This window comes from Mytilus galloprovincialis, chromosome 13, assembly GCF_965363235.1.
Source record: "Mytilus galloprovincialis chromosome 13, xbMytGall1.hap1.1, whole genome shotgun sequence".
NCBI classification, from domain to species: Eukaryota; Metazoa; Mollusca; class Bivalvia; order Mytilida; family Mytilidae; genus Mytilus; species Mytilus galloprovincialis.
The window spans coordinates 40,209,856-40,225,201 of NC_134850.1; the positions used below are offsets into that span (position 1 = coordinate 40,209,856).

A 15,346-nucleotide genomic window follows, 5' to 3' on the forward strand; every position below is an offset into this window, starting at 1 on the left:
GATCAATGCATTTGAATGGGAACATATAGTTGGAACCCCCCTTGGTCCTGGGTTTGGAACCCCCCTTTTTAAAAAGGCTGGATCCGCCCCTGAAGAGTAATAACTACATATTTCAAATAATTAATCTACAAAAACCAGTAGAAGAAAAATCATCCCTGAAAACAACAACCTAACTGAGGGTTATGTTGAAGACTTAAAACATAAAGGTACCTGAGACACTAAATATGAAACTTCCCATGGTATTAGAGAAAAGAATAGTATAAACACCTGTTTATTGCAATTATTTAGGCTTTGACATATACTTTCAGTTTAGGCCTTGACATATAGTATAGACAACTGTCTATTGCAGTTTAAAACTTGACATATAGTATAGACAACTGTCTATTACAGTTTAGGCCTTGACATATAGTATAGACACCTGTTTATTGCAGTCTAGGCCTTGACATATAGTATAGACAACTGTCTATTGCAGTTTAGGCCTTGACATATAGTGTAGACAACTGTCTATTGCAGTTTAGGCCTTGACATATAGTATAGACAACTGTCTATTGCAGTTTTAGCCTTGGCATATAGTATAGACAACTGTTCATTGCAGTTCAGGCCTTGGCATAAAGTATAGACAACTGTCTATTGCAGTTAAGGCCTTGACATATAGGATAGACAACTGTCTATTGCAGTTTTAGCCTTGACATATAGTATAGACAACTGTTTATTGCAGTTAAGGCCTTGACATATAGTATAGATAACTGTTTAATGCAGTTTTAGCCTTCACACATAGTATAGACAACTGTTTATTGCAGTTTAGGCCATGACATATAGGATAGACAACTGACTATTGCAGTTTTAGCCTTGACATATAGTATAGACAACTGTCTATTGCAGTTTAGGCCTTGACATATAGTATAGACAACTGTTTATTGCAGCTAAGCCTTGGCATATAGTGTAGACAACTGTCTATTGCAGTTTTGAGCCTTGACATATAGTATAGACAACTGTCTATTGCAGTTTAGGCCTTCACACATAGTATAGACAACTGTTTATTGCAGTTTAGGCCTTGACACATAGTATAGACAACTGTTTATTGCAGTTTATGCCTTGACATATAGGATAGACAACTGTCTATTGCAGTTTTAGCCTTGACATATAGTATAGACAACTGTTTATTGCAGTTTAGGCCTTGACATATAGGATAGACAACTGTTTATTGCAGTTTTAGCCTTGACATATAGTATAGACAACTGTTTATTGCAGTTTAGGCCTTGACATATAGTATAGACAACTGTCTATTGCAGTTTTAGCCTTGGCATATAGTATAGACAACTGTTCATTGCAGTTCAGGCCTTGGCATATAGTATAGACAACTGTCTATTGCAGTTAAGGCCTTGACATATAGGATAGACAACTGTCTATTGCAGTTTTAGCCTTGACATATAGTATAGATAACTGTTTATTGCAGTTAAGGCCTTGACATATAGTATAGATAACTGTTTAATGAAGTTTTAGCCTTGACACATAGTATAGACAACTGTTTATTGTAGTTTAGGCCAAGACATATAGGATAGACAACTGTCTATTGCAGTTTTAGCCTTGACATATAGTATAGACAACTGTCTATTGCAGTTTAGGCCTTGACATATAGTATAGACAACTGTTTATTGCAGCTAAGCCTTGGCATATAGTGTAGACAACTGTCTATTGCAGTTTAAGCCTTGACATATAGTATAGACAACTGTCTATTGCAGTTAAGGCCTTCACACATAGTATAGACAACTGTTTATTGCAGTTTAGGCCTTGACACATAGTATAGACAACTGTTTATTGCAGTTTATGCCTTGACATATAGGATAGACAACTGTCTATTGCAGTTTTAGCCTTGACATATAGTATAGACAACTGTTTATTGCAGTTTAGGCCTTGACATATAGGATAGACAACTGTCTATTGCAGTTTTAGCCTTGACATATAGTATAGACAACTGTTTATTGCAGTTTAGGCCTTGACATATAGTATAGATAACTGTTTAATGCAGTTTTAGCCTTGACACATAGTATAGACAACTGTTTATTGCAGTTTAGGCCTTGACATATAGGATAGACAACTGTTTATTGCAGTTTAGGCCTTGACATATAGTATAGACAGCTGTTTATTGCAGTTTAGGCCTTGACATATAGTAAAGACAACTGTCTTTTGCAGTTTTAGCCTTGACATATAGTATAAACAACTGTATATTGCAGTTTAGGCCTTGACATATAATATAGACAACTGTCTATTGCAGTTTAGGCCTTGACATATAGGATAGACAACTGTCTATTGCAGTTTAGGCCTTGACATATAGGATAGACAACTGTCTATTGCAGTTTTAGCCTTGACATATAGTATAGAAAACTGTTTATTGTAGTTTAGGCCTTGACATATAGTATAGATAACTGTTTAATGCAGTTTTAGCCTAGACACATAGTATAGACAACTGTTTATTGCAGTTTAGGCCATGACATATAGGATAGACAACTGTCTATTGCAGTTTTAGCCTTGACATATAGTATAGACAACTGTTTATTGCAGTTTAGGCCTTGACATATAGGATAGACAACTGTCTATTGCAGTTTTAGCCTTGACATATAGTATAGACAACTGTCTATTGCAGTTAAGGCCTTGACATATAGTATAGACAACTGTTTATTGCAGCTAAGCCTTGGCATATAGTGTTGACAACTGTCTATTGCAGTTTAAACCTTGACATATTGTATAGACAACTGTCCATTGCAGTTTAGGCCTTGACACATAGTATAGACAACTGTTTATTGCAGTTTGGGCCTTGACACATAGTATAGACAACTGTTTATTGCAGTTTAGGCCTTGACATATAGGATAGACAACTGTCTATTGCAGTTTAAGCCTTGACATATAGTATAGACAACTGTTTATTGCAGTTTACGCATTGACATATAGTATAGACATCTGTCTATTGCAGTTTAGGCCTTGACATATTGTATAAACAACTGTTTATTGCAGTTCAGGCCTTGACATATAGGATAGACAACTGTCTATTGCAGTTTTAGCCTTGACATATAGTATAAACAACTGTTTATTGCAGTTTTTGCCTTGACACATAGTATAGACAACTGTTTATTGCAGTTGATGCCTTGACATTTAGGATAGACAACTGTCTATTGCAGTTAAGGCCTTGACATATAGTATAGACAACTGTTTATTGCAGTTTAGGCCTTGACATATAGTATAGATAACTGTTTAATTCAGTTTTAGCCTTGACACATAGTATAGACAACTGTTTATTGCAGTTTAGGTCTTGACACATAGTATAAACAACTGTCTATTGCAGTTTAGGTCTTGACATATAGAACACACACCTGTTTTTTGTCGAAGAATGTGTGTTGCCCTCTGAAAGTCTTTAGATTAATTTTTGTTGGATTATACTGTCTCATTGACATATTACCCACATCTCCTGTTATTTGTAAATCATACCTATGTATTTAATTTTCCAGAGAACAATGACCTCTTGTATCAAAAGGTCACTTGACTGGACAAACAAATATTCATCACTGGTATTTAAACACAAGGTAAGTTCCATAATTCCATAAATAATAAACATAGAAATTAAATGAATATGGTCTTTTGTACAATTTTCAATTCTTATCTTATACAAAGACACATAAATATTGACACTTTATGTTCCCCCTACACCACCCAACCCCCACAAAAAGAAAAAGAAAAAAAAGTGGATCCTTTGTATCTGTTACTAGGTTAATATAAAATAGATAATGAAGAATTTAAAAAAAATATACTATTTTACATGAATTATAAAACACCATATCAGTTCTTTTGCACTAAATGCAGTTGAACACTTTAGTGCAATGTATCATTCATTATCTTTTACAACAAAGATTTTCTACCCATGTAATTTTAACACTAAAATTAATAACAAATCTTGTTATAAGGAATTAACTAGAAAATCTTTGGATTAATTATTTAACAGTAATTTTATGGTAGTCTAGTGTCAAACTAATAATAAAAAACGGTGTAAAATAGATCTTAAGATTAATATGATTAAACAGATATGGATGACAAACAGTCTCACCTCAAATAGTGCCAAAAACAAATGACGTGTGACAAGACATGCTTCAATGATTAGTATCATAACAAACCTGAAATCTGGATAAAACAAAGTATGATTCCTACTGCACTAACTAAAACAAAACTTCACAAAATCAACATTTAATAGACTGTGTATTTAAGTTCCGCTTGAAATACACATCAAGCAGTCTAATAAATTGTCTGATAACAGTGTGTGTGAGAGAGATAAAATTTTCTATTTACCTGTAGGTAGATTATATATGTCCGTCAATATATTTATATGTTTTTCTCTGCTTGTTTATTTCGTCTGTTTTCAGTTGCAGAATTTTCTACATTAAGAGTGTTACACTTGACTGACTGCCAAAACCCATAGCTCTCATTATAGATTAAACCTCATGTAACCAACCAATCGGAAAATTCTCTGAGGTGGAAATTTCTCTGTTGATAATCTAATTCTTGGCTCAGTCAGTCTGAGAGAATTCAATAACAAGGATTTTAGACACACAACACTTAAAAACTGCCTCATTTGCACACAAAAGAAGTATTACAAACGCAAATATGCAGAAAATCATTCATGGGAAAAATGCAGCCTTAAATACCTTATTGAATTTTAATCAATTTATAATGCAACATTCATTTTAACAACAGAATACAACCTTTAATATCTAATATTAGCACAAATGTAGTTTTCCCCTTTTTCATGACAATACACGCAAGAAATCTGTTTCTATGCCAACAGAAAGTAAGAAATCTTTTAAATCTGATATTTAATTAGTGCATATCTTACAAAATGTTATCTGTGTAGGGGGGACAACTCTGATACAATACAGACATCAAATACTTTTCAATGCAAGGAGGAAAGGCTCAACATCATTTCTAATAACTGTTGAACTATTTGGGAAAAAAATCAAACATTTTTTCTGGAGAAGAGCAAGAATAGAAAGCGTTATAATTCCCGTTTTTATTTAACTTGAATGAATAATTAAGAAATAACTGATAAAATCATTTATACTTTTTTTTTCATTTTACAGAAGAACCTTTTTCTGAATGACCTCTGTCATGTATAAATGACATTCACACCTCTTCATTGAAGTTATTCCTATAAAAAAATAATTTTTGCATCATTTTTTTTTTCATCCTTCAGAAAGGGTAATTTCTAAAAACAAAGTTTATCTATAATTGTCATTTTTCCTTAACATCATAAGAAATAAAATATCAGTAATAAGTCTACAATACTTTATAACAAAGATACATTTAATACTACATGTATAACATGAAAATATAACACTTTTGAAATTTGATAAGACAAAACTTAGTTAAGTTAAATGATATGGACCATTTTGTAATTATTGTAACATGCCTTAAAGTACCTATATGTCGTTACAGGTGAGTACAGGTACAGTAAATTACCGTAATATTATCTACCTAGTTAATGAACTGGATTATAACAGACAAAGGTTTCCACAGATCACGGCTGATCGCTTAGGAGCCAGTATATAAATAGAAACTCAACCAACCATTCAGTGCAATTGACTTAAGTTCTTTTAATCTTTGGAATTAAGTGCAAAAGGAGATACACTTCTACAGACAAAAGATTTTACTTTGTTTACAGTATACTAATTGACTTAGTGGGATTTATAAATGTATAGAAGATATGGAGTCAAATAAGTATATAAGAGACAGCTTTCAAGCAATGAAAAATCTTTTACTAAACATCTAGAGGTCACTGTCATTGTTCCCCAAATATTATTTTACCAAGTATTAAGTATTAAGAACATTGAAGAACTTCCAATTTGAACTTCATAATTCTATAAAATTTTCTGTTAACATAATTAACACATTGATTAGGCAACTGATTTGACAAAATTTCAAAAATAGATATTTGTGAAAAAATAATGACAATCAGTTTGATATTTAAATAACATTTTTTTTTTTTGGTTTTCTTTCCTTTACTACATATGGATTCAGTAATGATTGCATTTGTGTTGGAACAGCTGTCAGCATTGACCAGTGGAAATTTCCATTGTGGATTATGGAGTCTGTTTTCAAGTATCTTTAAGGCTGAGCTTTGAGACATAAAGTTGCACATCAAGCAATGCCATGAAAGTTTCAATGTACTATAAGTCAGAGCTCAATGACATAAAGTTACATCTCAAGCAATGCCCTGAAAGTTTCAATGCTGTATAATGCGCAAGGCTGAGCCATATGACATAACATTACAATCCAAGCAATGCCCTGAGTTTTAATGCTCTGTAAATCTGAGTCTTATGACATAAAGATTCCTTTCTAGCAATGCCTTGAATGTTTCAATGCTCAGTAAGCCCTAAGCATTCAGTTGTATTCCCAGAAATTTTGAAAAGTTACAACCAAAAAAATTAAAAGTGAAGAAATATGTGATTGAATAAAATTTTAAAAAAAGGTCTACATAAAAACAGTATGGAAGACTCTAAACATAAAGTGTTAGCAATATATGTCATTGACAAGACATGAAAAAGGTGAAGAGCCTAACTAGGCAAGCATATCACACAAAGAATTTTTCACCAGCCTGAAAGATTGATGTTATAAAAAAACCTTTTTCACACTTCTAAATTTTGTCAGAAAATTTGGAGAAAATTATATATGTAATATTGATCTGACAACACATGAATTCACTGATATCGTTGACAATTTAATTTTAAAATACTTGAGAAATCATCAATGTGAAATTGTGTACAAAAGATAAATGAGACCCAAGATAATAAAAGATCAATACTGGACCAAAATCTATACATCAGCATAAACTCTAAATAACATAGGCCAACTATATCACATTATATGCTTACATCAACACAAACTCTACATAAAATAGGCCAACTCTATCACATTTTATGCTGGACCAAAATCTATACATCAGCATAAACTCTAAATAACATAGCCCAACTATATCACATTATATGCTTACATCAGCACAAACTCTACATAAAATAGGCCAACTCTATCACATTTTATACTGGACCAAAATCTATACATCAGCATAAACTCTAAATAACATAGGCCAACTATATCACATTCTATGCTTACATCAGCACAAACTCTACATAAAATAGGCCAACTATATCACATTCTATGCTTACATCAGTACAAACTCTACATAAAATAGGCCAACTCTATCACATTTTATGCAGGACCAAAATCTATACATCAGCATAAACTCTAAATAACATAGGCCAACTATATCACATTCTATGCTTACATCAGTACAAACTCTACATAAAATAGGCCAACTCTATCACATTTTATGCTGGACCAAAATCTATACATCAGCATAAACTCTAAATAAAATAGGCCAACTCTATCACATTTTATGCTTACATCAGTACAAACTCTAAATAACATAGGCCAACTATATCACATTCTATGCTTACATCAGCACAAACTCTACATAAAATAGGCCAACTCTATCACATTTTATGCAGGACCAAAATCTATACATCAGCATAAACTCTAAATAACATAGGCCAACTATATCACATTCTATGCTTACATCAGCACAAACTTTACATAAAATAGGCCAACTATATCACATTCTATGCTTACATCAGTACAAACTCTACATAAAATAGGCCAACTCTATCACATTTTATGCAGGACCAAAATCTATACATCAGCATAAACTCTAAATAACATAGGCCAACTCTATCACATTTTATGCTGTCTGATGTCTCTGATAATACCTTCAGATTTTTTACACTTACCTAGACTCTTAATGTTCATTAGAAATACATGCTAAAGAATGGATGGGGCCAATGAGTAACTATTTATTATAATTTTTGCTGTATACTGATTGGCACCTTTTAGAAAACAAAAACAAAAATATATAAACAAATGGCATTTCATTTATAAACTGCTGTTCAATCTTTTTTCTTTGAGAGGACAAAATTTGACAATACAATTCTTTTTTCCCAAAGAATAGAATTTCCAATGGAGTCCAAATGACAAGTGCATATAACACTTCAAACGGAGAAACTAATGTATGCAATAAACTCAAATTCCTATTTTTAACCGTGAAACAACAAATATAATTTCAGGCCCAAAGTATCAGAATAAATCTACCTTCCTAGGTGGGCTTAGAGCAAATAACCAAATATAATAAAATAAAGTGTGATTTATGTTGATACGATGTCATGCTTTAGTAACCGTGAAGTTACCTTGATTAACTACCCACCTGGATAGAACCAGGTAAAAATTTTAATCAATATACCTGAACCCCTTCATAAAGCCATCAAACAAAATGTCACCAAATCTCATTAGTTTATGTATAAGGAAATAATCAATTCCTACTAAAAGGCTTTATTGACCCATAAAACAGTCAATAATCTTAATTATCACATAGATTATCAACAAATCAGTTTCATGACCAATTACCTTGAATATAGAACTGCTTGGGTGATGCTTTAAATATTTAACAACTTTTCATATTTACCTACCCTGAAATGACCTCTTTAACAATCATTATTCTTACTTTTAAATGTTCAAATGTTACCAGTGCTGGGAGAATAAGACGAAAAGTCTGTCTGGACCTGCATTTCTCGTCACAAACAATTAAATGTTATATTAAAAAATATTAAATTTACAGTTACAATTTTGGATTATCTTATCATTTGTACACTTCTCAGAAATTCTGAAAGACCAATTTCTTATTACCATAAATGACAAAATATGAGAAAACTCTTTAAAATATCTTACAAAATCAGAAAAATTCAAAAGTTATATATGAATATGCATAAAGAATTTGAAAAAACTTTAAATTTATACAAAAAATTAAAAGTTATTTACAGATTCTTTATAGATACTATAATATTAAATCTCTGATCTTTTTATTTAATAAATTCAATGTTTAATGCAATGATGGATAGTCTGGAATGAGCAAGAGGAGGAAGTTAATATGTTCACTTTTGTGAAGTTCTCAAAATTTTAATAGAACACTTCTAGTAGGTAGGAAACCAAGTGAATACTTGTGAGTATACACATTATCATTATAACATTTTGTATATATAATGATTACAAAAACCAAGTATGACTCCTAGTTTGTCATCAGTAACAAAGGATTTATAAGAATGGATCTCCAAACCAATGAAATCAAAGATGTTAAAGAAACCATCTAACTACAGCTTGATTACAATTTAGAAAAGAAAATGTGATATGATTGCCAATTAGACTCTCTTCACAAGAGACCAAATGACACAGAAATTAACAACTATAGTTCACCATATGGCCTTCAACACTGAGCAAAACCCATACATGTAAATAATGAACATTTAACCACAAACCATACTTTCTGCAATCTTCAAGATGATACACAATAAATATAATTATATCAGCTAAATTACCATATCACAAACTTTCAACTGTAGACTTTTGGAAAAAGTAAAATCACAAAAATACTGAACTAGAGGAAAATCAATTCGGAAAGTCCATAATCACATGGCAAAATCAAATAACAAAACGCATCAAAAACGAATGGACAAGAACTGTCATATTCCTGACTTGGTACAGGCATTTTCAAATGTAGAAAATTGGAGATGCCAACACAACATACATCAGGCATCAGTCTGCCTTCTTTTGACTTTTTCTGTGTTGAGACAAAAATTTAAAAAGTAAAACATTCCATCCCATTACCCCCAACCCCCATTACAATCTTAAACTTGCTGTTTGCTTCTCAAACATCAGCTTCTTTGCTGACACTTTTTATACATTAAAACCAAAAAACACAGTAATCTGTATTAAATAACTCATTAATATGTCCAATATTACTATCAGCTAAACCTTTTGCAGAATTTCAAACTGGTCAAACTGGACACAATTTCTTTATATTCTATTTCTCTGCCAGATTTTATCCAGACTTTTTTTCACACAAGTAATCAATAAGCAAAAAAATCTTCCTTGACAAATTAAGACCATTGCCTGTCCAAATCAACACCTTACACATCCAATTAACCACCAACAAAATGAAAGATTGATACCATTAATATTTAAAGGCATAGGAAAAAAAGTTACACAATCAATTTCACCCTCGGTGTTTTTAAATCAAATATATATTGTTCAATCTCATCATTATTTTTTTGTTTGTCTTATGAACATTTTTCATTATATATACCAGAATTAGGACTATCGATTTAAATTTTTTTAACTAGCTGGCATCTATTTTTAGTCATTAAAAAAAATTAAATATACCTTCCAGTGTTTTCCAAGAGAGTTGTTGTATAAATGATTTAGTCTGTCTTACCAACTCTGCTATACCATAACAAGTATGATTAATATATGTTTGCTTACTGTCAAGTGGCAAGTATTTCATGCATATTCAGAACAATACTGAGTGTAAAGGAAAGTCTCTTTCATACAGCTGTAGTGGATGTGTAGTGTCACTAGAGTGTAGTACTATTTGTTGGATTTTTTTTCTGAGGTTTATTATTTTTTTTTGGGGGGGGGAGTGTTTGGGGGGATGGGGGGGCATATACTGCTTATAAATGAGAATATGTGTCTATAGCATTCTATGCAGCTATCTACATTGTAACTACCACATTTCCATGTTCTGTGTACACCAAAATACTTACATCCACATCATTTTGTCTATGGTCAATATCGTTATCTTGTTGGCAATCATACCACAATATTTTTATATATATCCATATTGGATATATGTAGAGATATGAGTAGTTACACACAATAGAAACATCAGAACACAAGTTCTCTTACTCCACATAATAAATTATATGGAAGTGTCATTATATCAATTTTTTGTTTCATGGTTTGAATACATATGTGTTTTTATCAATAGGTAAATCATTCTATATTCAAGCTATGTATTATCTGTCGATCCACAGGATAAAGCAAATGTCATTCAGCTTGGCATGAAACAATTTTTTGACTTACCTTTTACTATAGTTATTGTCAGCCTCAAGCTTTTCTTTGCATAACATATTATATTCTGAAATGTAAAAAGAAAATATCAAGTTTTGCTGTAATTTCTGAAAATAATGTGAACATTTATTTGTGCATCTTCAACAAACAGGTACAATGAAAGATTAACTTATGCTTTTAATATGCATGGTTTAATAAAATTTCCTCCAAACTGTTCTTACATGTTACTTTAGATCTATTTATAATGAAAAATGACAAGTTATTTTAATGAACATATTATTTCCAGCCTATGTTCAATGTTGTAGATGGTATTTCTATGTATTATTTGGTAGATGGTATGTCTAAGAAACACCACTACATTTAACATTGTAGATGGTATTTCTACATACATTATAGTAGATAGTATTTCTAATAGAAGCACTGAATATGGTATTTCTGTATTTTACATTGTAGATGGTATTTCTACATACATTATAGTAGATAGTATTTCTACCAGAAGCACTGAATATGGTATTTCTGTATTTTACATTGTAGATGGTATTTCTACTAGAAGCACTGAATATTGTATTTTTGTATTCAACATTGTAGATGGTATTTCTACTAGAAGCACTGAATATGGTATTTTTGTATTCAACATTGTAGATGGTATTTCTACATACAGCTCTGAAGATGGTATTTCTACCTACAACACTATAGATAGCATTTTTACATTTAAAATTGGAGATTTTTTCAAATGACCTTGACACATGAGATCAAACAAAAAGAAAAAAAGACATCATTGACATTGCCGTCAAAAATGTGAGTACTTGATTCCTATTAAAGATAAAACAAAATAGTTCAGTCAACCTAAAAATCAAATGGGAAAATCTGTTACCAACTAACCCTTGTTAAATACAAATATTCAATAACAAGCTTCAATTATTCTTTTTTTTTTTGGTCCTTATGTATATTCATCCAAAAAATCATTTTTCCACAGCTGTGCATCCTGATTCAGCACGGAAGTTACACATGATCGATCTCATGGAAAACCATCCAGCTTCAGCAATCTCTCTGATGGGTTAATTTCAAGCTCCATCTAACCTTTCTTGATTAAAAAAGTCAATTGCTTGTTGTCCAGAAAGTGTGAAATGTAATGTAGCCAGGAACTGGTAAAAAGATTTTATCTCCGGAGTTTCGGGCACGGATTTGGTAGTTACGTACTGATAATCAATACAGTTAAAGCAAATTGTAAATAAAGTTGAGTTTTTTTGTGTATTTTAAGCTGTATTTTTCATTGAATGAATATCTTCATTGAGAGTTTCACCATCACCTTTTCAGATATTTTATTTGCAACATGAATTGTTGTATTAAATAATGTCCCAATTTCAAAGTTTTATTGCAGTTTTGATAAAAATAAAACTGACTTAGAAGTAACTTTTTAAGTTTTTAAAGATACATAATATGTAATTAATGTATAGCATAACTATAAATGGAGAATGTGTCCATGGAACAGACATGATGCCCCCACTTGCATATAACATTATAAAGGGACATAACTCAAGAATGGTAAAAGTGACTCAAACCAAATTCAAATTTGATCTGTGTTGTGTGGTTATAAGCTTTATATATAGGTTCTATAACATTTGGTAGAGGCAAACTAAAGTTTGAGAAAGGAAACTAAATTTGGGATGTCATACAGAGGGATAAGGGTAACATTTAATGCCTGCTCCGCTGCAGATGAACCAATTTGCTGGACTTCATCTTCCTAAAATAACAAGACGTCAGTATATATCTAGTACTGACCAACTGGCCGTATTAATCTTGACAGTTTTATACAAACAAGCTTGAAATAAATGTGCACTCCTTTAAACCTTTAAGGGTATATTTTCTTCTATCTGCAAGGTTCTGACCATAAATTATCACCTAGTGTCATAAATGTACTAAAAGTGTTAATCAAATCTCATATATATCAAGATATTTTCATAGAAACTACTGTAAATTCAGAAATTATTGCAATTGTTTTATTATTGCAAAAAATGCGCTGGGTTATAATCGCAAGGATTTAAACTTGCATTTTGAAATTTTTTATATGAATTAAACAGGATTTTTTTCAATATGGCAAAAGTTAAAATCGCATTTTAGTCTAAAGTGTCAAAATTTGCAATAATAAATGCACGCAATAATTTCTGAATTTACAGTACCATTTTGAAAATCGTTCTACTTATGAAAATAATTATTTAAAAAATAACATGACCTATTCAATTAAATGGATTTGTGTTGAAGATTTTATATTCTTCATGGATTATAACATTGTACAGAGCATACAAATCCAACAAACATAAATGTTCCTTGCATGAAAACATTTAGTGGAGTTATTACTCCCTTGGAAGAAGCCATCATTTTTTCTATTATTTTTTTTTTTCAGGTATGTCATTGGCAAATTATCTTAATTAGATGAACCAAGGCTTTTAGCATATAATCACAGCGTGATTCATAACTTCAGAAAAAGAAAATGAATGTATCTCACTAAATTCTTCTTTCCAATTTGAAATTAACAGGAAATTTCTTTTTGCACCTGTTATAATTCAGAATGGAATAGAATTAACATTGAACATGAAATGTTTATTTTTTTAAAATCTATATTTTACCTGATCCCAATGTATATGAATTAAAAAAAAATAAAAAAATTCTTTCATACCATCTTTGACAAAGTCCTGTTTTGGATGAAAATTGCTGGACTTCATCTTTCTAGAATAACAATATGTCAGCATAAACTGGTCATGTTAATCTTGACACTTTTTTACAAACTTGCTCGAAATAAATATGCATGTAAATTGTCTTGCAGCTGCAATGGTCTGACCTATATTTTTGATTAATAACCTCTACATGTAGTGTCATAAATGAGGTTTAAATAAAGACTCAGCAACTTGGATGATAATGTGCATATTATTTCATAATATTCACAATAATGAGTTGTTATGAAAAATATTAGAAAATATGATATGATATGATGCAAAAGAGACAACCTCCACTAGAGACAGAATGACGTAGAAATGAGAAACTAAAGGTCACCTTTCAGCCCTCAAAGAAGAGCAAAACCAATACCACATAGTAAGCTACAAAAGGGTCTTGAAATGACAAATGTAAAATAATTCTAACCAGATAAAAACAAATATCCTGACTAGGACTTAGACATGTTAAATGGTCAATTCTGAAATTAGATATGCACTGCAAAATTCTTAACAAATGTGCATATTCTCCAATGTCTGCCTTACTGTTTTAAGTTGAAAATCTTTGATATTTAGGTTTTACTTTAAGTAACAAAGTAACATAACATTACTAATGATCCATGAAAAATGATCAAATGTCAGACAGACTGGTACATGTTACAACTAGAGGCTCTTAAGAGCCTGTGTCGCTCACCTTGTTCTATGTGCATTTTAAACAAAGGACACACATTGATTCATGACAAAATTGTGTTTTGGTGATGGTGATGTGTTTGAAGTTCTTGCTTAACTGAACATTCTTGCTGCTTACAATTATCTCTATCTCTAATGAACTTGACCCATTAGTAACAGAGGAAAATATTTTGAAAAAATTTTACAAAAATTTACAAAATTTATGAAAATTGTTTAAAATTGACTATAAAGGGCAATAACTCCTTAAGGGGTCAATTTACAATTTTGGTCATAAGACTTATTTGTAGATCTTACTTTGCTGAACATTATTGCTGTTTACAGTTTATCTCTATCTATGAAAATATTCAAGATAATAGCCAAAAACCATAAAATTTCCTTAAAAATTACCAATTCAGGGGCAGCAACCCAACAACCGGTTGTCTGATTTATCTGAAAATTTAAAAAACAGATAGATCTTGACTTGATAAACAATTTCACCACTGTCAGATTTGCTCTAAATACTTTGGTTTCAGAGTTATAAGTAAAAATCTACATTTTACCCCTATGTTCTTTTTTTAGCCATGGTGGCCATCTTGGTTGGTTGCCCGGGTCACGCCATACAATTTTTAAACTGGATACCCCAATAATGATTGTGGCAAAGTTTGGTTCCATTGGCCAAGTAGTGTCAGAGGAGATTTTTGTAAAAGTTAACGACGACGGGCGATGGACGAAGCTGGACACCATACACCAAGTGATGAGAAAAGCTCACTTGGCGCTTTGGGCTAGGTGAGCTAATAAAAAATAGTTAACCTATAGCATCTGAGAAAAAGAAATGAGGTAAAAGGTCAGGTGAACCTTATCTGACTGATATGTATACCTTATATCATATAATTGTCTAAAAGTATTTTGCTGTTCATATTTCTCAAAAATCACCGAAAAAAATCATGTGATATAAAATTACTTTTATCAAGCAGTCA

At 31.3% G+C, this 15,346-nt stretch overlaps 1 protein-coding gene across 4 annotated transcripts in view; it reads right to left on the reverse strand.

The window, feature by feature from the left end:
* Positions 1 to 15,346, reverse strand: part of LOC143056997 (uncharacterized) — a 59,761-nt gene that overhangs the window by 33,866 nt on the left and 10,549 nt on the right. For 2 of the 4 annotated variants that reach the window (XM_076230220.1, XM_076230219.1), the window contains one exon: positions 11,005 to 11,059. The gene's annotated coding sequence lies outside the window, so the exon portion shown is untranslated. Of the gene's footprint in view, positions 1 to 4,163; positions 4,262 to 4,335; positions 4,509 to 11,004; positions 11,060 to 15,346 lie in introns of those variants that run through there. The other 2 variants (XM_076230222.1, XM_076230223.1) reach the window with 2 other exon arrangements.